General features: G+C 42.4%; 1 protein-coding gene across 6 annotated transcripts in view; it reads right to left on the bottom strand.

Moving 5' to 3' along the window:
* The window catches only part of ZNF362 (zinc finger protein 362), a 215980-nt gene extending 189002 nt beyond the window's left edge, over positions 1-26978 (bottom strand). For 2 of the 6 annotated variants that reach the window (XM_086922210.1, XM_086922211.1), the window contains exon 1: positions 26618-26749. The gene's annotated coding sequence lies outside the window, so the exon portion shown is untranslated. Of the gene's footprint in view, positions 1-26617 lie in introns of all 6 variants that reach the window. The other 4 variants (XM_086922207.1, XM_086922208.1, XM_086922213.1 and 1 more) reach the window with 4 other exon arrangements.
* Positions 26979-27728: the final 750 nt, after the last annotated feature.

The raw sequence follows: 27728 nt of genomic DNA, 5'->3' as shown, positions 1-27728 counted from the left end.
AAATGATGGGAAGTATTCGATTCATGTTTAAATGTTTTCCACTCTTAGTTGGAGAATGTATTTGATACGATTGGCTCTTCTAGTTTGTAATTGTTAAAGCCTTGTATTTTTGGATTGGGTCTTCTTGAATCCCTTACGCTGTCTCTGCTCTTCTAGGAAAAGATGGTTCAAAACAGGACCAGGACCAGGACTAGTGATGGATTAGCATGACTCGGGCGATGAAAGAGGAGGGACAGACAGAGTTAAAGGACTACGTATTAGTGATGGACACTATGGAAGAACTATGTTGTTGGGCAACCCCCTTGGCATTATGGGAGTGGATGTTTTCTTTTGTTCATATGGCACTTTTAATGCATTCAAAGATTTTTATAAATATGTCTTTCGGACTGCTCTGTGGTTTATATGTTAATAAAGCAGAGAAAGACTATCCAACTGAACACCTCGTTAAATAAACCAAAACAAATAGGAGTTTCACATGTAAATGAATACAATATTACATTTAACAACACTTCACAAGAAGTGCCTATAAAAACATGAAGTGGACCTCATGACCATCCTCTCCACAGCAGGGTAACACACTAATTACCAATCAAACCATGACACGGCCTACTGATTCAAAACCTAATCCAAATTCAAAGCACCACTACACCGCACATTATACATTCACAGAAAACTAGGCCGATTTACATAGCATACAATACCACACTTACCCATGCCAAGGCCAGTGAGGCGGCAGACCTCAATTTCTCTACCTAGATGCACAATTCCATTACTAAAAAGGTTTTTCTCCCACTTCCCAATTTGGTTAATCATGCTGTTAGTTTTTGTACATTACCGTTTTACACTGCAACTTCACAAAATAGAGGGGGGATGGGGGCGTAGCTGTCATACACTAAAAATAATTGAAATTTCATCACAATAGACCCTGCATGCTTCCACTCCTTTAAACTTATGATGGAAATTCTCAAGCCCACATAGAATAAAACCATTTTCTCTAGCAGGCCAGAATACAATATAGTTAGGTTAATTTAAGATCCTTATCTTTTCCATTAAAACACGCACTTCACATTCAATGCATTCATGAGATTTCACTATTCCATTTAACATAAGTCATATCAAAACTAAAAGAAAACTGTGTTCTTCATGATGTATCTCCACCCACCTCTCACCAATACAATTGGAATTTCCCAACCTAATTATGTGCAAGCTGAATCTCATCAAGGTTTAAAACCTTATTAAACTTGATTAGTCAGACCATCATGTACCGTCATTGTTACACTAATTCCAAAGACTTAAAGAAAACACACTAAACAAAACTAGGAACTAGATGATGAAATTAGCTATACAATAGTAACACACTGATATTCACAAGAAGTAGAGGAAATCATATATGTAATTATGAATACTGGCTAAATTGAGAAAATATGCAGTGGTGTGTAATTCTAGAAAATAAATGTTAGTTGTTACATCAGAGATATTACATCACGGCCTGTATATTGGCCTCATTCCATCAGATTTAATTTAATTTTTACATTTAGAATTACATTTTAAATTATTTAGTGTTAACATTTTAAAATATTGATTTTTTTATTGAATTAAAATACCAATACACATACATTCTAATTCTCTCACTATTCCTAATCCATACCCATCCCTGAATACTAAAAAAAAAAAACTTCCTGTTACCCCCAGACATTACCCATCCCTAACCCCAAATCCCACTTTACTACCCTATACACAACCCATACTTGAACCATAAAAACTCCTTACCACCACTCTGTCTACCCTTCTCTACAACCAAACAATTCCATACTACACCATACCCAACCTACCACCAAACCCTAAAAACTCCTTACTACCTCAGTGCAATATCCAAGTCGGTGTGCTAAAACTCTTACTGCCCACACACATTACCCATCCCTAAGGCCTACAACTCCTTACTATCCCTATACTCTAACAATCCCATAAACCTAGAACCACTTAGCAACACCCCTACACTCTACCTTAAAAAAAATGAATAACGTATAATTGAGGCTCCCAGTTTTCAGTTTTTACTGAATTTTTCAGCTAAATACTGACAGAAAACAAGGGGTTTCCTGTTTGCATTTATTTTTAAAAGCGTAAAAATACGGATTTATTTTTTCTGTTGATTGACTCACCATGCTGCCTTTTGTGAATCCCAGGCCAACAGCTGAGCAGGCAGACAGCGTGGGCAGTTAATAAACAGGATGAGATTTGCTTAAATAAAAGCATATGCTAACATATATATATCAAGTATAATAATATTTACCTATGGGTGTAATGTTTTGTTATATTTGGCTGCTTAATTTGCATCAAAGTACGAGTGCATGTTCATCAGTTTAAAAAGATGTGGAAATATACCGTTTTAGGACTCAATTTATTCTCAAAACACAAAATAAATATGTATTAATACCAATAAGCTGGCCAAAAAATAAATATGTATAAATACAGACGGAATTGTTAAAAAAATAAATACCATAAAACTGGGAGCGCTACTTATAATTTATTGAATACCTTACAATTCAAACAACATTCAGGGGCTGGAAAGAGGCATGAAGCGAGTCTGGAATGCCCTCTCAGAAAGTGGAAACCCACAAACTATCATTATTCACCATCTCCTTTCCAAATTTCTCCATCACTGGAAAAGTTTGAAAGGGAGTGTCTGACAAGGGCAAGAGCTAAACTTTTTCCAGGACACAAACAAAATGGGGGTGGGGGAACGTGAACTTGCAATCATTCTGCAGATTTTCACATGAGCAAAAATGCATGTGTAGATTCACTTATGTGAAAATAGAGTTTGCTAGCAGTACTTTTTCAAGGTCTGCTTCTGTAAACTCTAGTGCATTTCTGAAAGCCGTAAATCTACACCAATGAAAGGACATGTAGCTGAGGGTTCACTTTTAGGACTTTCTTTAACAATTTACCCAATTTATTTTTCTGCTACCCACGACGGTATTACACTGATTATCCATTATTAATCGTTTTCGTCACATGCATTTACTAATTGATGCTTCAGAGAAAACTGTATTTAAAGTTCCACAATAGACTAGCTAAATATGCTTTTCAAGTTGAAAATTCTTTTGTGTACATTTCCATTTGAAAGCAAAGAATCACTAATCTTTATTTCATGCATACGGTTCAGTCCGGTTTTGCACTGACTTTCGAGCTGTTAATGCAATTTCCAAGTATGATTCCTATCCTCTCCCACGTGTGGACGAACTAATCAAAAGGCTTGGTAGCGCTCAATACATCACAACCGTGGATCTCACAAAGGGGTATTGGCAGGTGCCCCTTAAACCCAAAGATCAGGAGAAAACAGCCTTTTCTACCCCTTCTGGCTTGTTTGAATTTACTGTCTTACCCTTTGGGTTACATGGGGCGCCTGCCACATTTCAGAGACTCATGAATAAGGTCCTTTCAGCAAACCAAGCCTATTCTTCTGCATATCTTGATGATATTGTTAACTATAGTCTCACATGGGAGTCCCACCTTCAGCATGTCCTCCAAGCTCTTTGATACGCTGGGTTGCACATCAATGCAAAAAAATCAAGAGCAGGGTTTCAAAAAGTCAAGTATCTGCGGTATGTTCTAAGGAATGGCTATATCGAGTCCCAAGAAGAAAAAGTGAAAGCGATATCCGAAGCCCCTTTTCCAACCACCAAAAAGGAAATAAGGGCTTTCCTCTGGCTCCTTGGATACTATCGCTGTTTCATACCCCAATATTCCGAACTATCTTCTCCTCTTATCGATCTCCTCAGAAAGAGTGTGAAACCCAAAGACCTTCTACAGCCCCCCCCCCGCCGCCCCCTCCCCCCAAGTCCTGCAAGCCTTCCATGAGCTTAAAAAAGACCTAACGTCAGGTCCCGTTCTCAAATCCCCAGACTTCACTAAACCCTTTTTGCTCCAAACTGAAGCTTCTGAAAACGGGTTGGGGGCAGTCCTCTCACAGGTATCTGCTGAGGGAGTAGAACACCCTATCATCTTTCTAAGCCGTAAGTTATTCCCCCAAGAGCAGGCTTACCCTACCATAGAAAAGGAGTATCTAGCCATTAAGTGGGCGGTGGACAAGTTACGATACTACCTTGAGGGTGTTCACTTCTTCCTATATACGGATCATGCCCCACTTCTCTGGATGAGCCGGAACAAGGGTAACAACCCGAGAGTACTCCGTTGGTTTTTAGCTCTGCAGCCCTTCTCCTTTGAGGTGCGCCATCGAAAGGGGTCGACCAATGGTAATGCGGACTATCTATCCAGTCTTCCTCTGTCCCCCAATCGTGAACAGGCTGGGTTGGGGGGGTGTGACGAACTGCCAGCTGCTGACCCGTTCGACCTCGCCCCTTTCAGTGACCAAATACCGCCTTACCTGTCACCATCTCCTCTCCTTGCTTTCCAGACTCCTACTTCTAGGATAGACTGTCCCTTTAAGTTCTCGCTTTCCCCAGTCGACGGCAGCGATCACATGACTGCACCAGCTGATCGCCCCGCCTTCAAAGGAGAAGAGACGGAAGAGCCGGCGTCTTCCCTGTGGACAGGATTTGGTACGTGGAAGAAGCCGACGCCAGAAGTACAGACCTTCTTTGTCCCTCCCGGATTTGGAGCCCCGGCGACTGCCGCAGAATCGACGGTGGAGCCCGAAGGAGTGGTCGGAGCAAAAGAAGGACCAGCTGCGAACACCCAAGAAAGAGGGAGCCGGACCCCTTCCGGCAAAACGCGGAAAGCCACCACGGCCCGGAGAGTCTTGGCTGACCAAGGTACAGGACCAGCTGGGGGCTGCGTGGGTCAGAGGGAAGGCGGGAGAAAAGGGGTGGGACACCTTGTGAACTCTTGTGCTTGCTGCTGTATTGCAGAAGAACTCTGGATAATAGAAACAGTGCGTCACTGGTGGCGGTTGGGTGTTAACCTTCACTCCCTCATCCCTAGTTCTCCATAAAAAAAAGGAATCAACAACCCCTTTACCAGTTCTCTTTTTGTTGTTTCTTTTGTGTTTTGACCGAGGCACGAACTGTTGAGCGCCAGAAGAAAGCCTGCTTCTTGTTGCCGCAGAGTATACATGAAGAATCTTCAAGTATCCTCATGCTCTCTGAAGTAAGAGAGCGAAGATAATACTTTAAGACTTCGTCTGTCCTGTTGTTTGAAGCTCTAGTCTGTTCTTATAAAGAGAAATAAAACCCTTTTTATTTACTCCAAGGTAGTCATTGTCTGCTTGGTATCCCTTCTCCTGTACCACAGAACCATTGTCAATAATGCATACTGAGCTCACACCTCACTGAAGTTCCTTAGAGTACTCACTCGAATAGTATAGGCTTAGCATCACTGAATCATGTATACAAGTTTAAAAAGCATTCGTATAGCACAGCTATCATAAAAGTCTTTAATTATGTCTGAGCTCAGATTAGGGCAGGGTTTAGATGCTAGCAATGTTCCGTTTATTCACATTGCTTTTAATATACTGTATTATATAATCAAACAGAGCCTCGTTGTATTTAATACCTTTGAATAGTCATAGCCTTTGGTTATGAAGGGACTCTGCATGTTTGGCTTTGACTGCGCCAGGTCTCATATTAGCATAGGTCTGGGTATATCACTGCCCCCTTTCTTACCTTCGGTTTCGCATCTTGTAAAAGTCTCAACCTTTTAAGCATTCACTTAAATTCATACAAGGTTATTGTAAACAAACTCAGTCTATTTGTGACCCAGAGATTTGACTGCCACAGAAGGATCAAAGAGATCAGCCCAGTTTCATGTTTCTCCATTTACTCAGATTGAGAAATACATTCTTGGGCAGAGAACTGTGTCCCACCTTGCCACTGGTCCATTGTTTCTATTAATTGTAAGCACAGGTGCTACATCAATGGCTGGACATTTACAAACTTAAGGCCTTGCCAGAGTCAGAATGTTATGAGATATCTAAGCATGTAAGTGTGCCTTCAACTCCAAAAAGTTGGGTTTTCGAATATAACATATTTTCAAGTGAACAAATCCAATCACAGGGTCTGGAAGTAGACAGGAAGTGGCTGTTTCGCTGCAGCAATGCCAGTACGATAGTGTACCCCAGAAACATACCAGTTTAGGAGTATTCACCAATTTCTTTTCAAAATCCTTCCCACAGTGGAAAACATTTAAACATACTTCTGGCAAATATAGGAGCAAAACATTTTGAAGGATGGAAAGTGAGATTCTCCATGGGGTAAAATGTTTGCAACTGGACAAAAAAGAATAAGTAGAAGTCTTAACAAATTAATTTGCATATGCTTAGCATATTTTAATATACTTGCTTGCACGAAAACCGACAACTGTTTGGACGAGTACCCTTGGAACCTTGCAACAATCACAGAATAACAGACCAATTGCAGTAAACTCTTTGGAATTCCTAAAAGTCATAAATCTACTCAAATCCAAGGTCACTGATCCAGTGGTGCACTTTTGGGACCTCAAAAATGGGACATATTGGTTAATACTAATTCTCCATTATATTTTATTGATTGATGCTTTAGAGAAATAGGATTAAAATTTACTTTGGATCACTGAGAAAATTGGAAACAAAAATATTGTGTGGACAGAATATTGTGTCAAAAATATCGAGGAACAAAATATGGAGATGGTAAGTGCAAATACTTAAGTGTAGATACAATATTCCTAACTCCACATTTACGTATCTTGAAGATATATATATATATATATATATTGTGATGGTACACATATATGAAATTATATACAGTAAAAATTAGTTACCTATAGAAACTTACCCTCACAATATTTATGTCCTCGAAATTCTTGACACAATATTTTGCCCCACAATAATTCTGTTTTCAATATTTTGTCTAAACACCGTTAGTTTTTTTTTTTTAATGCATTATATTTTAATATAAATGTTGGTAAGGCTGGTCTATTTTTTAAAGTTGCAAATATTTTTGAATTTACGGTTAGCTTTCAAAATAACATCACCAAACTTCCATCCACTGTTCTGCTTTTTTTGCATATAGTAAAAGAACAATCTGGGAGAATGTAAATAGCCACAAATTAGTAATTTTAGCAAACATATGTATATTTGAAGCAATGTCATTAATTCATAGCTCACTGTATTGCCTCAAAGCACTCGTCCTAACAGTAAAGGCTTTCCATTAATAAACCATATACACCATTTTGGACATCTTATACGTATGGATGAACTTGGGAAGGAAATGTTCCCACCATGGTAAATCTGTGTGTTCGCTTGCCCTGAGTAACCAGAATGCATATGATACTGGAACCCCAACATACTACTGGCAAAGCAAACACGCTAATCCAGCATGTGCACGGAGTCCTAGTCCTATCAATGGTAATGCCATGGTCCAGAACCCATTCTGTAACCTGGTGGGCGAAGAAGGTGTGTCTTTTTTTGCCAACACAGACTACTCTCCATGTCCTGGGTTAACATGCGACGGTGGTGGCATAACAATTACTATGTTAATAATAACAGACCTTTTTTCTGTGCCACTGATGTGTGACCTCCTAGCCCCACATGCGTAATGTTTCTCTTTCCATGTAACACATTGACCCTTGCATTGACATTCCATGTGTGTGTGTCTCACACGAGTGTATGCTTAGTGAATAAGAGTCACACTTATTGTAGCTAGATTTCAGGTAAAATGTGAGAATCATTGCTGGGACGAGTGTAATCCATTTGAACTGCTTCTGCTTCAGCATGGTACAAGATGTAGGGTGGATACCGCTCCCCCAGACAGTGCAAGTTTAGTGCCTACATTCTGGTGGCAGAAGGGTTGATACCTAGACACTAAAGCAATGAAGGATGGGGACATAGATACCCTTAGAAATTCTTTGGGGATCTTTTATACGGGATTGCCGATTAGATTTTCCTGAGCACGGACACTTAATGGATGGTACTGCAGGAGTAGGGGAAATGAGTCAGCAGATTATGCCGCTGCCCACTGCCCAAGAGCCATTGTCACTGACAAAACAGAAGACCTGCACAATGGCCTGTAGGCTGCAACAGCCAAAGACAAGCACTCATCAATCACACCTACCAAGCTAACCACCTCTACGGCCCAAGTGAGGAGCGAGCCGGCCGCACACAGTTCAAGAGCAGTTATCACCAGTGAAGCTCAAAACATTCTGAGATGGTCTCTTGGCTGACAAAGATAATTCCGTCATTAGGAAGTTAACCTTTTTCAAATATGTACATCTCGGATCAAGAACTATTTGAATGTACTATGAACTGCTGATGTGGTAACTGCATAGTGGATTCCCACCTCTGCCTAACATTTAGCTATACCCATCACTGAGATTTTTCCCCAGAAATTGGGGGGGGGGGGGGGGGGGGGGGGAATCCAGGAGTATCACAGGGCACCAGAGAAGGTGTTCTGCTTGACAAAGGGTCTGTATGTCCTGCAATATTTTGCTTTGATGTGCTTAAAGTAGTTTACTTTTAGTTGCTTGACTATTTGAATGCCGACTCTGCTCTTCACCCCACCTTCCTGACTATTTCACTGTTCGACACCGAAAGTCAAGTACAGAAGGGGTGCACTTGGTCCAGATTGTAAAGTCACAGTAGGACAGACCCCAAGACATCACTGGGAAACAACTCTTCCCACATTGGTTGTGGCCCAGTAGCCCCTGTCTACCTTGCGACTACGAAGGGAGCCTGGCAAATGCATAACTTTCCTTAGCAGCAATCCTTGTTCCCTCCTCCACACTGCTGCACTCGCCAAAGTGCTTTTCTGCAGGGGTTTTAGCCTACTTGTCTTGAGGACTGTAAAGACAACCCGCCTTGTTGTCCTTGATCCTATGAATTAAGTTCGGAGTATCAAGTGATAGGAATTCAAAAACCCTAGCACAATGTGTTACATTTTATAACATATATACATGTCCAAGGACAGGAGGATTCATAAATGTGTCCCTTTTTGTTGCCACGCAGTAAGTTGGCGAATTAGGGCAGCATTCTCATTTTTTTCTGATATGCCTGACCCAGTTCTTAGAAGGTTTTGATAACAATCAACATGAGAATCTTGTTGGTGGCAGTTACAGGTCTGTGCTGTAAGATAGGGATCCCATGAGAAAGACCTCTCTATTTACCTGCATGTGTGGATCAATTAATGAGGAGTTGCACATTTCTTCACAATGGCGATGAGGATGGGATCAGGAGATAAAATTAAGGATTTGCGAGTTCAATGTCCGAGTGGATGGAGGGTGTGGGGAAAAATGACTATAAATGAAGAAGAATGATTTGATCAAAGGAACAATGCACTCGAGGTAAAGTTGGAAGTGAGAGATTGGGCTACGGTTAAAGCTCATGATGAATGTTTAAACCGGTCTAAATTCACAAGTAGTATGAAGGTGATCAAAAAGGTCAGAAACACCTCCAAAACTGAACATGTTCACCTCTGGAATAAAAGCTGTGTGGTGTTTGTATGTTCTATTTGGGATGAGAGGAAGAGAGGAGGGGTGAATGTTAAGAAGCAGGTTTGGGAGTGGTCGTGGTAAATTGGTCAGGGATAGAAACACAGTGTGTCGGAGTTGCAGAGTGGGTAAGAAGCCAAGTTATTATCAAGATTTGGTAGTTCTGGAGTTACATAGCGTTGTCCTGGTTTGTAGTAGCTTACATAGTGTCTTATGTTTCACTTTGCTATTTTGTTTATTTCATTTTCTTTGTTGCTTGTTCTTCCCCTGCAAAGTAAGCGCTGTGATAGTTAGTTCCAGTTCGTAGAATGTTTTCATAAGAATTACCTTGGAAATAAATTCTGTGGATGGCATCTACAGTCCTATGCGGAGGTTGGGGTGCACATTAAGAAGGTATCTCTACTTGTCTGCGCGTGTTGATCAAGTAAAAAGGAGTTTCATACTTCTTCACGCAGGGCTCCTATTATATTATGGTTTGGATTCAGGAAGTGCTCCAATTTCACAAGTTTTCAGCCAATCCACATACAGTGGCTGGAAGTTGATGGGAAGAGCTAGTGTCTGGGTTGGAATGCCCTCAGAGTCTGTAAATCCGTAAATATTCATCTTTAAGGCATTCACCAACTTCTCTCTAATCTCCGCTCTTGGACATTAACTACTTGCAAAAGCAGGAATTAATACAAATTCTTAGGTGGAGAGGGGTGGGGGCGAAGGGGAGGGATGTAGGCAGAGTGATTTGCCAAACCAATTTTGCATAATCAATGATTAGGAGTATATTTGTTAACACAAAATAGGAATTCACAGACGTTTGCTAGGACCACAGTACCAAGTTTACTTCTTCAAATAACTTATTTTCGGAAACTCTTAAAGCTGGACCAATGCAAAGACATATACTGCAGCTTCACTTTTGTGTGAATTGGTCCTCTAGTTTATTTTATGTGGCTCATGATATTGCCTCTAGGAACCCCACCTTTTCTGCAGGTTCACTCTGTATTTTTTGTCTTTTGCTAATTCCACTATTTTTGCTGGCGTTAGAACTATGAACTTTACCCCAGCTAACCACTTGTAAAGTCTTTGTGCTCCCCTTTAGCCATTGTTAAATTGGCTTAATCCTGATTGACACATTTAATTAGCCTATATGTCCGTAGTATATGGTGTAAATATTGCACCCAGGGCCTGAAAGTTAAATGCCACTAGCGGCAGGCGCTTGTTTTGACAAAAAACTAGTGAACTGCAGCACCTATTGTGCCATCCCCTATAGTTGCAGTGGAAAAATGGCTTCCTGTCTACCTAGAGTAGCCGGATGGTTACAGAGTAAACATGCATTGTGACAAGACTAATCGAACCCTTTAACATGTGAAACATGTTAAACAATCATTTTACGTATTAGCAAGTCACACCTACATAGGCTTTGTAACCCACAAGGTAGGGTCCATGGTATCTAAAAGAGGAACACAGAGAAAATTATTATCCTCATCATGTCCCTACAGTGACAAGTCCATACAAGCTATTTTCACTGTGGCAGGCCTAGCTGTCATATGTAGAAAACCAAGGTACAGGTTAAAATACTAATACTGTATCTTGGGAATGGCTGGCTCCAGCTAGAAAAATAACTAAACAACTATTTTTAATAGATATTATAACTCAATGGTGAAGTCAGATGTGTATACATGTTTAAGTAAAAATAACTTTCAGAAAGTTATCCTTTATTTGCCTGACCTACCAGAAGGCTAATCAGCTTATGCATCTCTTTGCTCAGCCTTAAATAGGTGTGAAATGCCTCCCAGATGGCTCCTCTGAAAACCACAGAATATGGAGTGTGGGGCTGTGGACATCCTTTTTGACATTACACTGTCAAATCCTGTTGGGACGTTTAAATCCTGCTTGGCAGGTCTGCTGGGTTTACATATAACCCTTGAAGGACACATGGAAGAGAAGAGCATAAGTTTTGAAGACATTTCTTGTGGCTCCATTGTCTGGGTGTTGAAGTACCCTGCTTTTGTCCTACCACTCTATTTGTTTATTGTGGGGTAAAGTGGGTGCTTCTTACTGGATTTTAGTATTAGATATAGGACAACACTAGTATTACCATAGTGCACTCAGCCATCAGAGCCCAAGTTTATTGTGGCCAAAGACTCCTGCCATCTTGAACTTGTTCCTACTCATGGCATTTAGAGCCAGTTTGCTGTGCATTCATGAAATGCTGTAAAACTGGGTAGGTTAAGGCCCTGGGAACTTTTACCACATTGGTTAGTGAAATGCCAGGAGTCACACCAACCCACTAGCTCAGAGGTATTCAAACTTTTCCAGGTTGAGCCCCCCCAGCTGAATTCCCGCAGATGTTGGGCCCCCCCACCACCCGACCGAAACCTCGGGAATCCGGCACACCACATGATCGACTGCAACGCGCACACCACAGGCCATATCCGGCAAACAATGCTCAACACAACAAGAGTGCCTAGCAAACTGAAGGCCTGTGAGTGGGTGTGGCGAAACGACAGAGGCGTACCACACAGCTCAAAACACAATCCTCCAAGGCAAAGGAAGTCATCACAACCCTCCCCATCCATCATGTACACCTTGTCATCCACCAACTCCCCCACCATTCATTCCTTCCCTCCATCTGTGCTCCATCCACATCCAAACCCCTTCAACCACTTGCAAACCCATCCACCATCCATCCCTCCATCCATCATCTCACCCATCCATCCCCTCACCCATCCATCCATCCCTTCACCCAATCCATCCCCTCACCAATCCATCCACTCTTCCACCCATCCATCCACCCACTCATCCATCCAACCAACCACTCACCCCTTCACCCAAGCTATCCTCCCACTCATCCATCCACTCCTCCATTCATCCATCCACTCCTCCATTCATCCATCCACTCCTCCATTCATCCATCCACTCTTCCACCCATCCACTCCTCCACCCATCCATCTACTCCTCCACCCATCCATCCACTCACTCATCCATCCAACCACCCACCCTCTCACCCATCCAGCCATCCCCCACCCACTCATCCATCCACCCAGTCACTCATCCGTCCACCCACTCAAACCCTCACTCATCCATCCACCCACCCATCCATCCATCCATCCCTCCCGCTCTCCACCCTCCCCCCACTCATGCATGCACTCTCTCACCCATCTATCTCACAATATTGTTTCAATAGTTACTAGGTAACTTAAGCCACCGAAGCTAGCACCGTCACCTCTCTGAGTGCCAGAGGTAGAGGAGTCTCAGAGCAGGTCTGCGCTCACCTCTGCAGGTAGAGAGGTAAACCCGCTCTCGTTTTTTTCCTGCATATTCAGAGAGAGTTTATTTGCGCCCCTGTCCCCGCTCAATCTGTTCTCCTCTCAAGTTCTCTGTATAGCACACTCTGCTGATCCTCACGGGTCAGACACTTCAATTACATCAAAGCAGCCTGGTGTTCTTTTCACGTCTCCTGCTCCACGTGTCATCAGGGTGCCGTCTCGTGCCCCCTATCACTTCTAAATACGGTATGCCTTTATCTACAAGTCTTTTGTACACACTTCGTAGCACTATAAATTACAATACATGCTTCTGTTCTTTTACAGAAAACTATCTTGGTGTGCATCTGTTCACGGCGCCCCTGGCTGGCATTCACGGCGCACAGATTGGGAATCGCTGCTCTAGGGAAACCTTCTCTCCCTTCTGGGAAGAGCTAACTCTGCCACTCATGTCATCATGACCGTTCCTTTGTCTGGGTGATTCTCCCAGGAGGGGGCCAATTCACGGAGTCGACAGCTTTTGTTTTTAGCATAGGAGACTCCTTGCCTGCACTGCAGCCGAAGCTGTTGACTCCATGAATTGGCCCCCTCCTGGGAGAATCACCCAGACAAAGGAACGGGCACAAAGGGAAGATCGGAGTGGAGCGCGCGCCCCCCCCTGGGATGGTGCCGCGCCCCCCCCCAGGGGGGCGCGCCCCACAGTTTGAAGAACCCTGCACTAGCTCCTGTCAGGCATACATGTGGCACCTCTAGGCACCCACTTGAAAACACTACCCGGACCTGAAGAACACCGTAAGGGGACTGAACCAGCTATCTGTGACCTGAGAGTGGCCCTAAAGCACTGGGCCTGCTCACTCTAGAACTCTGACAGAGAAGTAGACTCCATGGGACAGTTGGCTTACCTCCTGTGTAGCTACAGGGAGACAAGCTGCAACAGGCCAATTCATGGAAGTATCCAGCTGACCAGTGGTAACTGGGCCTAGATTGGAGACTTCTGTTAGTCTCTACCGAACATACTGCGAGTCTCTTAAGCGTCTCCCCGAGACCCTGGTGGGCTTTAGAAGTGTACCTCAATAGCTGAATCAAGCTTAAAAAACTAAGTCAGAAGGGAAAATATTTGACAAGGACAAAATTGCCCGATGCATTTGACTCGCATTCCAACTAGGTCAGCCTAAAGTTGCTTCTAGATACCCTGTCTACCACAACTATTGGTTATCATTGGCGCTTTTTGGTGCTATTTCTACTTACAACTTTAACAATTCATATCTCTAGTTCATTCCTCTTATTAGATTTTTGCCATTTTGTTTATAAAATGATAGTCTACTTTTCTAATTCGGATTTTTATTGTTTTACATTTTGACTTTATTACTGTTTTGGTACTACATAAATACACATTACCCTCGATTGAGCCCGTCTCCTCTATGCTATTGCTTCCAGGGGGCTGAGCTCAGAATAATTTAGTGACCTTGAGAATTCACCATGACAATGGTTGCGAATATTCTTTGAGGTGGATAGTCACCCACCTCAATTAATTCAATTTTTTACATAGCCCAGAATGGGTTCACACTGATTACCTATTATTAAACTATTTTTCAAATATCAGGATTCATCAAACTCATTTTACAAATGAAGCATCAAAGAAATGGTACTTTAAGTTGCAGAACACCTTAGCAAAACATTTTTTCATATTGAAAATATTTTGTGGACATTTTATTTTGAAACCAATTACCTATCTTACTTTCAGGCTTCTATTAGTATTTGCATATGATAAGGGAGCAATCTGGAAGCTTTTACATAGTCTCAAATATTCAATTTCGAAAACATGTTTAAATTGAAACCACAGTAAGTAATGAAAGAGGGGCTAATTGCTTTTCCTCAGAGCCCTCACCTCAACAGTGAGGGCTTTGCCTTAATGCATTCAAGTTTAAACTTATAAATATGGGTACAAGTCTTGCCTTAGTTACAGTCAATAAATACTCTTTCATATCTTCATACTATAAAATGACAGTTCAGGGGTCTGGGAAGCAAGGACTTGGGCCTACATATACAGTAGACAAAATAAACCTTAAATCTTGCTGTCCTTGACTAAATAGTATTTTCAGGTGGTTCAAGTGATAGATATTTCACACTACTGAAGCTGGCAACCGCTGTTTGCACAGAAACTCAGAATGTGCAACATGAAGTTGGAATGTCTCTTTACGAAAAAACTGCAAGTAATCCATGAAACATCAAATCTATTGTTCGTCCTCTCTTGGCATATCATACCACAAAGTTCTATACATGGATCAGAACAACCTGAATACATGGTCCCAGATCTTCTATGGAAGCTTTGAAATATGCAGGACAATATACCAGACTGTCAGCAGTGCTAAAAAGCCATAGTAAAGTAATGGCAGACAGTTTGCCATACAAATGGCAAGGACAGAATAATAATGCAGGAACTCGGTTGAAGATCATGCATGCAAAATAACAGAAAAGATGCAAAATACTGCTGCACCAGATGACTGTAGATCTCAAGAAGCCTCCAGGTGTTCTCAAACATTGTCACATTGATATGATAAGGCAGTGGGAGACTAGAACCCGTCCTTCTCGAACAAATCCTTGATTTAGAGAGGAACATGCAAGTTACGAAAGGTTAAGGACACCAATATAGATTTACACTGCAACTAAACAAAGGCATTGTTAATTTAAATCTTTGTGATGTATGGCAGAAGAAAAACTGTGACTTAAGAGATTACTCCTTCAGCAAGACGAATGGTCACTATTCTAGGATTGATTATATATTCATGGAACTCCCAGAAATGGGAAAGTTTGAAAGAATAGATTATTTACCCATCCGTTTATCAGATCACAGAGCAAAAGAATTTAAAATCAAACTACCCTCAGGAACATCCTCTAGAAGGTGGATCTTAAATAGCAGGTTACTTCTGCAACCTGATATCATGGGTGAGCTAAAAAGGGAGACAGCTGACTTTTTCAACCTGAACTTAGCCTCTGCCCCACGACATATAGTTTGGGCCAGAGAAAGACTCCACACAATGTCAGTCCTACTGTCCATTATCATTATTGAACTGTGATTATAAAATCTTCACTGGAGTACTGACTGCACGCTTAAGTAAAATTGTGGGCCTGATAATTCAGGAAGATCAGAAGGGCTTCCTCCCATGAAGGCAAAAAAAAAAAAGACCTAGTACACACTCTAGTTGACTCAATAGACTTGGCTACGGTTCACAACACCCCACTATCGGTAACTACCTTAGATGCTGCAAAAGCCTTTGATCGGGTTAACTGGGGCTATTTGGGTAGAGCATTGAAGGCTTTTGGTTTTGACGAGACCATTAGGGAGGTTCTATAAGGCCCCCCGCGCTCAAATTATAGTTAATGGTACTCTTGGAGCCCCTGTATTTATAGGGGGCGGCACCAGGCAAGGATGCCCATTGTCTCCATTTCTTTTTTATTTATATATCGAACCCCTGGCCCAAAGTCTAAGGCAAATTAAGAACATACCTCCTTTTATCACAAGCAGCTTCTCTAGGAAGCTAGCCTTATATGCCGATGACTGGATTGTGTTTTCGTCCAACATCAACCACACCCTCCCAGAACTATTCACTGACGTACAGGCATTCGGGAAAATGTCCGGTTATGAGATTAACAGTGATATGACGGAAGTTATGGCCTGGAACTTGGAAGCACAGGGGGTTAGATTATCAAAGGAGATAAGATATCTAGGGGTAATTATAGCACACAATTTAACGGAAATGCCTAAAATAAACTTATTGAGAGTCTCTAAGGATGTTAATATATTGTTTTTGAAGAGATGGCAGAGTCTCCCCCTCACACAGTATGGATGGACAAATTTGGTCAAAATGTGTGTCCTGCCTATCTGTTTAACAATATACCTTTAGTGTTTGATAAGAGCCTTCTTGTTAAAATCCAGGGAAGGATCCTTGCTTTATTATGGGCTGGCAAGAGGAGCAGGTTATCTTGGAAAAGGTTAAGACGCAAGCTTGCACATGGCGGTTTAGGGCTGCCTGACCTCCAACTATATTGCTGGGCATATCAATTAAAGAACTTCAGGATGCTCCTTCTTAGACCAGATGACACTTTGATTGGCCACATGTTTAAGGCTATGCTGGTGGACAGCAGAGATGAGGGTTTTATGTATAAATTCAGTGCCCCTAAAATCTTTTAAGAAGTTCACCCGAAGGTCATATATGCAGCTGCTAAACTTTGGTTAGATTGGCATTCAAGCATAGGCATATCCTACTACATTGAATGGTCCCCCGTATGGGACTCCCCGAGAACACCGGAGTGCCTTTTGGATGCTCTCGCTAAGTCACTGAAACTAGCGGGTGTTACACGCTGGGGGGACAAAGTGGAAGGAAATAACTGTTTGCCTAGGGATATTTGGAAGAATCCAACTAATGGTACATTATCTAGATTTAAATATTATCAAATCTCAACATGGTGTAAGAGCCAGCAGAGTCATTCTCCCTTTTGATAATTCAATTGAGGAAGACCTACAAGACTCAAAAATTGAGGAAAAAATAAGTATCACTTTGGAATAATCATCTACTTACTGCATCGGTGAGGAAGTTGGATCATCCCTACCTGGTGTGGAAGAACTGCTTGCCTGAAGAGGAGCAGGAAAATGTGCTGCAAGTATCTTTAGACATGCTTTACCCATTGAATAAATCTGCAGCACTAAGGAGAAACCATTTTTTCACACTTCACAGGATTTATTGGTCCCCACTTAATTTATCCTAAATAAGAGGTGGTGGAGAAGTCAGGTGTGGATTCCAGGAAGCGGAGGACATCCACATGTTTACTACCTGCCCGCTACTGAAAGAATTTTGGGATAACATGGGTAGGACGCTTTAGATGCATTGGGCAAAGAAGTTGAGGCAAGTTCCTCTTTAATCCGGTTTGGTATTGTGCAGTCTTCAGAGGGCGCGGATGCCTCTCCGGTATACAAAGTAAACTTGTTTTCTACCTGATCCTTTCAGCAAAAAGGAAAATATGTACGAACTGGCACCAGGTGCCCCCCCCCAACATGGGGAGGCTGGTGGAATTCTGTAGAATTCTTTAGAGAACTGGACCAAAGGGTTAATGGTTTTATGAAAAGAACAGAGCTCTGGTTATTTTGGAAATTATTAGACCTTGAACAGTGGTTATAGTTGGAATAATGTGTCCAATGAGTACACCTCTTGGTCACCTCATGATGTACAGCGTGGACAGGTCTCGCATGAACATCAGCTGAGATCAGACCCCAAGTTAAAAGCAATTGGGATGGTTAAGACCGAGAGGATGCTTATTCCATGGCGGTTACAGGAGGGCATAAAAAATAAAACAAAAAGGCATTGCTACGAGCTGCAATAAGTGCTCAGCTTCCCTTTGCATTGAGTCAATATCACCAATCTCCAGGCCAGAATTCCTTGTGGACTGCACTTTTTGCTTTGCATGCATCATTTAGGGTTCATCTAAGGCACGCACATTCAAATCCAAACTTATTAGTTTGATAACACTGAATCAATGTGGACAAGAAAAAATTATACACATTATGGTAAGTATCCAAAGAATAAAACATCTATGCACAACAGTTACACTTTGGGGATTCGAAACACACTAGAGAACTTGATTAGTGTTTCATAACTAGCGGTACACAAACATACTTTTAAATAGCATAAACTCAGATGACTCAACACCCGAGAACAGAGTAATACGAGTTTTAAATCTTGATGCCCGCAATGCAAAATTGCCACTTGGGTCTGAAGGTCTCCTTCTTATACCACCAAGGTAGTGTAACCTGTAACGGTAATCCTTTTGTTCTCCGATTAAACATGAATTTACATAAGTTATGGTTAACCACAAACGATAAGGTTACAACATTTTACTTTAGGTGTGTCCTCTATGGATTCAAGAAAATCGGTTTGTTTATAAATCTCCATGTCTAATCTGTAGATCATGCTCGCAATTCATTTTTTAATAAGTAGAGCAAAGGACTTCTTGGAAATACATCTTTTTCAAAATCATGTGGGGGCAGGGGAGAAGCTGATGGAGTAAAAGCGTATGACTTTTTTTTTTTTTAAGAGTATTTTTGTGGATTATCCAAATCCAGTACATTGTTAAAAAGTGCACAGAGTATGAAAGGGTCATATTACTTATCGTATGCCACGATCTTGCAATAGCTACTCAAGCGTTAAGCTTACTCCCATTGAGCTCCAATTCCAGATCATCTGCACTGCACTCGAATACTTTGACAAATATTTGGGAGGGTGCATAGTATTTTACCATCACCCTAAGGTTCGGAATCAGAGCCTGCAACGGGCGAACGAAATCCGACATACCTAGTAAAAATACTTACAATAGACTGGGGAGAGAGTCCCGCTTGGACTACGTCTTGGTCCAACTAGTGAGGTGGTCGACAATTCAGGATTTTAGGGTGACGGAAAGGACCGATAGCGACCACAACGCCCTTGAGCTTGACCTTGTTCACCCAGCCCCCCAAGCTCCAGTGTCTAAAGTGGAAGGGAATAACCCCGCGCTTCTCCTGGATAATAGCAGGAGAAGAATCAGGTGGGAGCACCTGGTTACAAACAAGGATAAACTCCCTTTGCTCTATGCTGAGATTACTCCCATTTTGGAAATGGTGGGGAGCCTTGACATAGAGGCAAATAATGGAGACTCCCAGACCAAATTGTATAAGGCCCATGAGGAACTTATAAAAGCTGCGGCACCCCATTTCACTTGTAGTTTACGAAAGCCATGGGAGAGGCGCCTAGGCAAAACATTGTGGTATAATACAGCATGTAGACGGGCCAAAACAGAACTTCTTGGAGTAATCAAGGAGGGTTTAGGAGGGGAACGCCTTAAACAAAGCAGGCGAGCCTACAAGAAGCTTCTTGTCCAGGCCAAAGCAGAATGGGAAGAAAACCAGTGGGAAGAACTCACCAAGGCCCTGGCGATCCAAGATCAACGCCTGTTCTGGAGGACCGTGAATGGGGGATCAGGGAGTTTACAATCGGCACTAGAGCCTAATATAGCACCTGGGGCGTGGCAGGCTCATTTCCAGTCCCTATACAGCTCTGAGCCGGGAGAACTCCCTGCCCCTAGTGAAGTGGACCGGCCGGGCTGCTAAGGGGATCCAATAACTCTGGGTGAGGTCACTGCTGCCATCTCAGGTCTGGCTGCCGGGAAGGCGCCGGGACTGGACGGCTTACCGGGGGACCTGTTTAAACAGGAGCCCACCGTCTGGGCCCCCTACCTTGTTGCCCTTTTCAATAGTGTTCTCGGTGGGATGGAAATCCCTAGTACTTGGCTGGGGGCAGAGGTGGTTCCCATCTTTAAAAAGGGCTCGCCCCTCATCCCTGCCAACTACAGACCGATTAGTCTGATAGATGTAGCACAGAAGCTGTTTGGCAGGGTTTTGTTGAACAGGCTTCAGGATTGGATGGAGGAGGTGGGTGCCCTCAGTCCCTACCAGGCGGGATTTAGGAAGGGGGTATCCACAGTGGACCAGGTTTTTAGATTGAATCTAATCTATTGGAGGACAGCAAAGTTCGAGGGCGGCAGTTTGTACACAATTTTTGTGGACCTACGGGCTGCCTTCGACTTGGTGCCCCGGGGGAAACTTTGGAGCGTTCTGGCAGAGATGGGTGTTCCCCCAGATATCCTATCGATCTTGCAGAGGCTGCACCATAATAATTACGCCCGCGTGAGGTGTGGGAGGTCGGGGGAACTGACTGATAGATTCCCCGTTGGCCGAGGGGTAAGACAGGGCTGTGTGCTGGCGCCGACCCTGTTTTGCCTCTTTGTCAACGGGGTAATCGCCCATCTCAATGCCACCGACTATACTGACGCCCCCAAACTAAATGGCAGCAGGGTGCCCGCAATTATGTTTGCGGACGACACACTGTTGCTATCTAAAACCCCCATGGGTATACAAAGGATACTCGATTCCTTCGTGGCTTTCTGCCTTGACAGAGGGTTAGAAATCAATGCTACAAAAACCAAATTCATGGTTTTGAACCCGAGCCAGAAACTGCGCCCGAATCCACAACTGGGAGCCGTGCGGCTTGAGAGAGTAGCCACCTTTGAATATCTTGGTGTGACCCTCAACGAAACCATGACCTGGGGATCCCACCAGAGTAGGGCAAACCTTAAATTAATACAAACTACTGGGGGCATCGCCCGGATGATGACTGGCTCGTCATACCGCCCATTGGGGGCTTTAATCCAGATATACAAGGCCCAGGCTAGGGGGGCGATCATGTACGGGGCTGAACTGTGGGGTCACATGCCCTGTCGGAACCTGTCACTAACAGAAAATAAGTTCATAAGACAGATAGCCGCACTCCCCCCTAGTACCCCGCTCCTCCCCTTGAGGCTTGATTTAGGGCTACGACCACTAGCCGACGAGATAAGCTTGAGACCCATAGCCTTCTGGCGTAGGCTATGGAGCAGCAATGACCTCGAAGACTATAGGGCGGAACTGGTCGAATTACTGAATCACCCCAAGGCGCTTAGTATTCCCTGGGTCAAAAATATTCAGGTTACTTGTATGGAACTGGGGCTCCCAGATTTATGGACTGAGCCGGCGATTGTGGCACCAAACATCTCTAAGAGGTCCCTGGCGAATTTGTACCATGAACACAAATGGGCAAGGGCCCAAGCTACTCAGCTAGATGGGTCCCTATCATCTGTGTTCCTGCAATGCAAGGACTACTATAGGTTTGAGAAGGCATTGGATCCTATCTATCCCATACTTGCTAGGAAGCTGTTCCTCCAATGGAGATACGGCACATTGCCCTTTCGGTCCTTTACAAGCTCCTGGTCATCGGCTTCCTCCACAAAGCACTGTCCTGTCTGTGCTGACAAGGAGGAAAACGACTTGCACGTGGTCTTCTTCTGCCCAGCCTATAAGGCAGCTAGAAAATACTGGCTCCTCCCTTTGATAAGGAATTTGGGTGGCAGGGAATATGCACCAATGTACAGGATTTTAAAATCCGATGTTTCCGGCCCAACTGTTTTTGCACTTTTCCAAATTCTTTACTAATGTCTGGTATACGCGTAATCGCCTTTTAAAGATGCTGGGTAGTACCTAGAAATTCTTCACTTTTTTTACGATGTTTTAAGTCTGTACAAGATCCTTTTAACATATGTACTCAATGTTTTATCTGTTCATGACAGAGTCACATGTGATTTTATTTGTACTGTGTATCTTTTATGACCGAATGGTCGAAATAAAGAGTGGAAATAAAAATAATTTTACCATCTACTTTATTAAGAAAATGTTTTTCAGAGGGGATAGATCTTATCTCGTATATTACAGCTGGTGTAATCGTCAAACTGTAACACGTTATGGCATGGCAAAGTTGTTTTTTTTTTGTTAGATTGTACACAGTTCTTACACCTACAAAATGAGAAGACCTTTTGCTGCCAACTGCCTAATATGGAGATTAAAATTTGCATTCAGGCTAATTACATTTCCAAGATACTTATAGGAAGAAGGTTTTCAGTCCCCAAATACTAATTCAAATTGGGAGTAAACAATTTACGCCCAAGGCACACACTCAACAAAGAGACCATATCTAAGAATATGGAAAGACATGATTTGGATGGGAATTACTTTACCCTAATATTTCAATTAGGAAATAAGTAAGAATATACAATTTTATCACTCCATCAATTTCAGTGTGGGTTACTCCTAACTGTATGTCCTTTAAACCAGAGAACTGTTCATTCTCAGTGGTTGGAAACATCGTCAATCATGATATTTCAATTGAACCCTGATGCATTTTGGACCAGAGGTTTGCTGCTAAGCATTTCACGCTAAATACAACGCTGTGAGCTTTGCAATTTAGCTAAATAGAGGCCATGTGCAAAGCATGTGTTGAGTGTTTCATTTCATAGCAGATAGTGAGAACTCCAGGTAATTCTTCCGTACCCAGGTATTTTGTCCCTAGGCTATTTATTTAACTAGACCATGAGATCACAATTGCAGATTTTTAATCTTTAATGCAAGTTTACCTAACATATGGATGTTAACCCCTGAAAAACGGCCCCCGGGATCCAAAATGCACAAGTGTTCAACTGAAATGTCATGAGTGAAGAGAGCACCAACAGTATGTGTGCAAGCTTTATCAATATTTTGGAAAGAGGATGTTATTATAGTCATTATGTTTTGGATGTGAAAAATAAAAACATGATAATGATAAGTAGAGAAATGTGATTAACGATTAAAACTTAAAACTATTTCAGCAATAAGGGCAGACTTTTGCAATCACCTGGTTGTGCACAAAGGAACTATACACTTTTACGGGGACGACATGGGCCCAGTCAATACACTGTGCCCGGAAGTGCTTGTGGATATATTTTAGAATTAACACAGGTAAGATGTGATATTCCGGGTGTGGTGACCGTTATCTAAAGAAAGAGATCCTACTGAAAAAAATGTGGGTTTTTTTCACGTTACATTTTAGCATGGTCCCTGTCCACATCAACAGTATGCCTCTTATCACAACAGACCTTTAGGGCAAGATGTATCAATGGGTTTTACCCATTCTAGGTCTTTAGGAGAAGGCTTTAGTACATAAGGTCCTTGGAGTTTTGGATTTAATTTCAAGACTGGAGACTACCATTATGCATAACATCTTTTAATGCCACTCTCAGCAGCAGGTTTAACCCCTTGCATGCCGATGACAGAACGGTTCCGTCATCAGCGTCGGTTGAGCTGTGCTGATGACGGAACCGTTCCGTCATGACTCCGCCCGCGCAAGGCAGAGTCAGCACAGGCGGGGAATACGCCCCGCACGCAAGGGGTTAAAGAAGATTTAACAATGAATAATCTAGAGTTAGAACATCATAGTCCACAAATAACCCCCATCTTAGAACTCACTTCCTCTTTGAAATGCTGCTCTACGAAGGTACCTTTAATGTGTACTGATGGTGTTTGTTTAAATAGAAGAAAATTAAGTTTAACATGTTTTCTGGGGCATTAGTTTTGGATTCTGCCGCCCTCAGCTGCTTAAGTAAACAGCACATAGGATTCTTGTTTGCGCAAGGCTGACTTCCAAACCCCTCTTCCCCGCTCCCACTAGCTGGAGGCACCTAGCTGCATTCAGGCACAAGCCTGTACTGTGCCGAACAAGCCACAGCACACCTTACCCTTAGGGCTTCACTTCACCCATGCAATTAAAGAGTCACACCTTAAAATTTAAAAAAACGGGGCCGTTCCTTGTGAGTTCAGAAGTGCTCCACGTCAAGAAAAAGCAATATCTCTGATACTATCCCCAGGAAAGGAAAATAAAACTAACATAGTACAACATGTTTTCAAAAAATAAAAAAGTTAAAGATGTCAATAAGAAACAAAAATGCATGATAAATACTAAAGTAATCTGATCCCAATCTTTGGAGTTCACACTACCAAATCTTCGGGAAGTGACCTCAGAGTGCAGTTTACAATATTGACTAACCTCAAGATGAAGCATCACTAAATCTGGAGAAGAAGATGGACCTAAATTTGAAAGACCTATAGAAATCTGAAGGTAAGTGATCCCAGTCTGTAGTACTCACTATTAAATTTGTGGGAGACCACCTTGTGTTGTAGTCCACAATCAGAAGGAGCCGCTGTCTGCAGCATCCGCACATATACAACGAGACACAGAACCAGTAGGAAAGTCTCAACTAACTCTGTGAAGGGACCCAAGACTGCATTACATCACCTATTCAGGCAGAGGTGGCCCAAACATAGGACACAACTGAATCAAGGGGCTTGTGACCGTGCCTATTTGACAAATCTACAGATGCTCTGAAACTTAAGCCTATGCTTCAAATGGTAAAGTGAAACTACAAATTCCAGCATACAAAGTGATGTTGGTTTAAAAGCTAGACTTAAGCGCGAGTGCCACACTTGACACGCTGCCAATTGCCAACTATGATATGTGACTCAAAATTTTGGGACTAACATGATTTGGGTTTGATTTGCCCTAAATCATGTTAGTCAGGCACAAATCCAATCTCCTTGCAGGACCATGTACTTTGGACTGAACTCTCCTGAAAGTTCTGAAACAGGCTGGCCACCAAAATGCAGCCAGAAAGTTCACTTAAACAAAACCACGCCAGGGCCCTAAAGTTTCATGGTATTTTCCTTTGGATTCTGGGACTTGTCGTCTGGTTTTATATTAGAACAAACTAAATGCAAAGCAAAAATATTATACTGGACAAGTTACTAACACATGGATCTTGGAAACCGGAGGGCATCATCTAATAAACCCACTATCTGCCATCCCAAACATAGTACCCACATTCACCCCACTACAATCATCGCAAAGCTAATTACAGTGAATAAAAGTCCCCTAAAAATCAAATACGTAAATTGTATAAGTAATGCTTTTGGGGTTAAAAACTGTTTAACACAATGTTTTACATAACGACTACCGTGGTAGGATCTGTACAAAACGGCTGTCGTTTTCATATTATTCCAAACAAAGAAACTTCATCTTAAAAACCACCAATATTTAAGGTTACATTTGTATACAAAAGCTCGGAGTGCAAGGCTCTCATGGTACTAGAGTACGACAGGCATGATTCAGAATTCTTAGGCACTCATAAATACAATTCGAACCTATATAAAATTAAAAATAAGCATAGGGTGTTGCTCTTTGATTTGTAACTAGTTATCCTTCCCCGTTACACGATTTCAAAGTAGCCCCCAGGCAACGTGCTCCATAGAAAGCAACAACAACGTAAACTTTCATTTCTCGTAGAGGAAATAAAAATGCAGACAGAATAACAAAATAGCAGATAACAAAATACTTTAAATATTTTAATGGTCAAAAGGCGCTTTAAATCGTTAGCGCTTTCAGCAATCACATGTCAGTCTACACAGCACATGAGATGTCTCCTCCCCTTTCTCCCTCCCTTCTCAAAATTCCTTTAAAAAAAAAAAAAGTTTGCCAAAAAATTAATCCTCTTCCCCGTGAGGTGGCCCCTTCTCTTCCCTTCCAATGTGCCTCTCCCACATTCTCAGACAGTTTTTTATTAAAATTTGCAGACAAAAGAAAAACAAAAATGGCAGCCTGGGCTTATTTTTGAAACGGGGCACAGCGACGAGACGCCATATTCTGCAGATCTGCACAAAAAGGACGAGTGAAATCCAAAAAGCGGGAGGGGAGGCAACAGAGCACATCTGCAACACGGGAAAATGTATATAATTGTACAAAACAAAATACGATAAATAACACAGATGGCACTACGCTGCGCGATTAATTTGCAAAAAAATATATAGAATAAAAAAGATTTTGCAGAAGTTCCGTAGAAAGAGATCGACGCCGGTTCGATAATGCCACAGCTCTGTGCTTACAAAAATGCGGAAAAAATAAGCATTCAAATCATTGGCAAATTCTACGGAAATTGATTGCTAATAGAGCAGCTCTGCTTGCAAATCCTCCCTCCGTCGCCCAGGCTGCTGGACTGGAATTGCAGCAGCTAGAAGTGAGGAAGAAAAAAAAAAGCGAGGGCGAAAGGGAAAAAAAAAGGCCATTTTTTTTTCCTTCTCAGCATCGAAACCTGAAGCGTGCGATATGCAGTTTAAGGACAGGAGGTGGCTGGAAGGGACATCGAGACATAAAAACAAGAATACAGAAAGAAATGCACTGCAGACATTGATAAAAATGCACCGTACTGCATCTGAAGGTTGCGCGCGGAAAACAAATTAAAACGAACAGAGAGAAAGTAAACGCAACTTTAGCAATCGGCTGAGAGGGAGGGATGAAGGAGCGAAAAAAAAAGAGCTTTTTTTCTAATTCTAAAAAAAAACCCTAATCCCTCTTTCCCATGCACGCTTTTTTACTCCCTCCCCCTATTTTATTATTTTTTTTTCATTCAGCCCCAAAGGAGTTTCGAAGAGCAAAGGAAGACAAAAAAAAGATTTTGCATATACAGACCTTGTTTGTGCAATTGCAGCGTTTTGGGGGGAATGTGCACATACAACTCCAGCTAAAAAAAAAAAGATTGGGGATGTTCTCTTTCTCTCTCTCCCTCTCTCTCTCTCCCTGGCTTTGCTCTGAAGACTTGAGTTCAAACCTTCCGGGTCGCCTGCTGTTCACTTCTGGGTCCTGCAAGCAGGCAGGAGGTTTGATTTCCAAAGAGCTTTTCACCAAAAGCAGCCCCTTCTCCCTGCCCAATGCATAAACCCAGGAGAGGAACTGAAAACCTCATTTACAATGATATTTCCTCAAAGCATTTTCCCTCTTCCCCCCACCCCCTTCTCTCCCTCTCTCTCCCATGGGCCTCCTCCCCTTTCTTAGTATTCTGGGAGTCTCCCTTATGCATTTATTTAAAAACATGATGATATATATTTTTTAGCAATATTGACGTTTTAAGACAAACTACGATTGCGAACTGGGGGTTGCCCTTACTGAAATGAGCGCACTGCAAGTGTTTATTTTTATGGGGGTGCATGTTGCGGGAATGTGCTGAATTAATTAAGAGGCAAGCACGGTAGGTGTGCAGGGGGGAGGAGTCTTGAACTTCACATGGGTTGGAACAAATTACATTTACTTTTCTTTTCATTTTTAAAGAAAGACGGCTTCCCTGAGGAAGCAAAAAACGAAATGAACGTTTTTAAGGGGCTCTACAAGCGAACTATTCAGAGACAGATTTTTATGGGTTACTAAAATAAATAAATATAGAAGATGTGGTATTTCACAGCATAAATATTTGTTGTGGTTAAACGCGTTTTTTTTTTCGTGGGAGATGATGGTAGCGCCACTGGACAGTATTCACAAATTACTTCTGCAATCCTAGTGAATTGTTCGTGTGTTTACAGCAGCTTTTTATGCTGTCCTTGGTTGATTTCCTTTGACAGTGCATAGCTAAGTGAACCACTTGTGATTAAAGGGACAGGGACTTTGTAGGTGTCTAAATTCGACTTCAGCACTTGAGAATGGGTTTCTCGTCGTTCTGGTTAGGGGCGTAGCTTCCATTAGTGCAGCAGGTGCAGTGACACCGATGCCTGTGGGCCCCATTGAAAGCTGGTTATTGAAGGCTTTCATA

This window comes from Lissotriton vulgaris, chromosome 5 (assembly GCF_964263255.1).
Source record: "Lissotriton vulgaris chromosome 5, aLisVul1.2, whole genome shotgun sequence".
NCBI classification, from domain to species: domain Eukaryota; kingdom Metazoa; phylum Chordata; class Amphibia; order Caudata; family Salamandridae; genus Lissotriton; species Lissotriton vulgaris.
The sequence above is the reverse complement of the archived record's forward strand: the minus strand, read 5'-3'. Positions and strand labels throughout refer to the sequence as shown.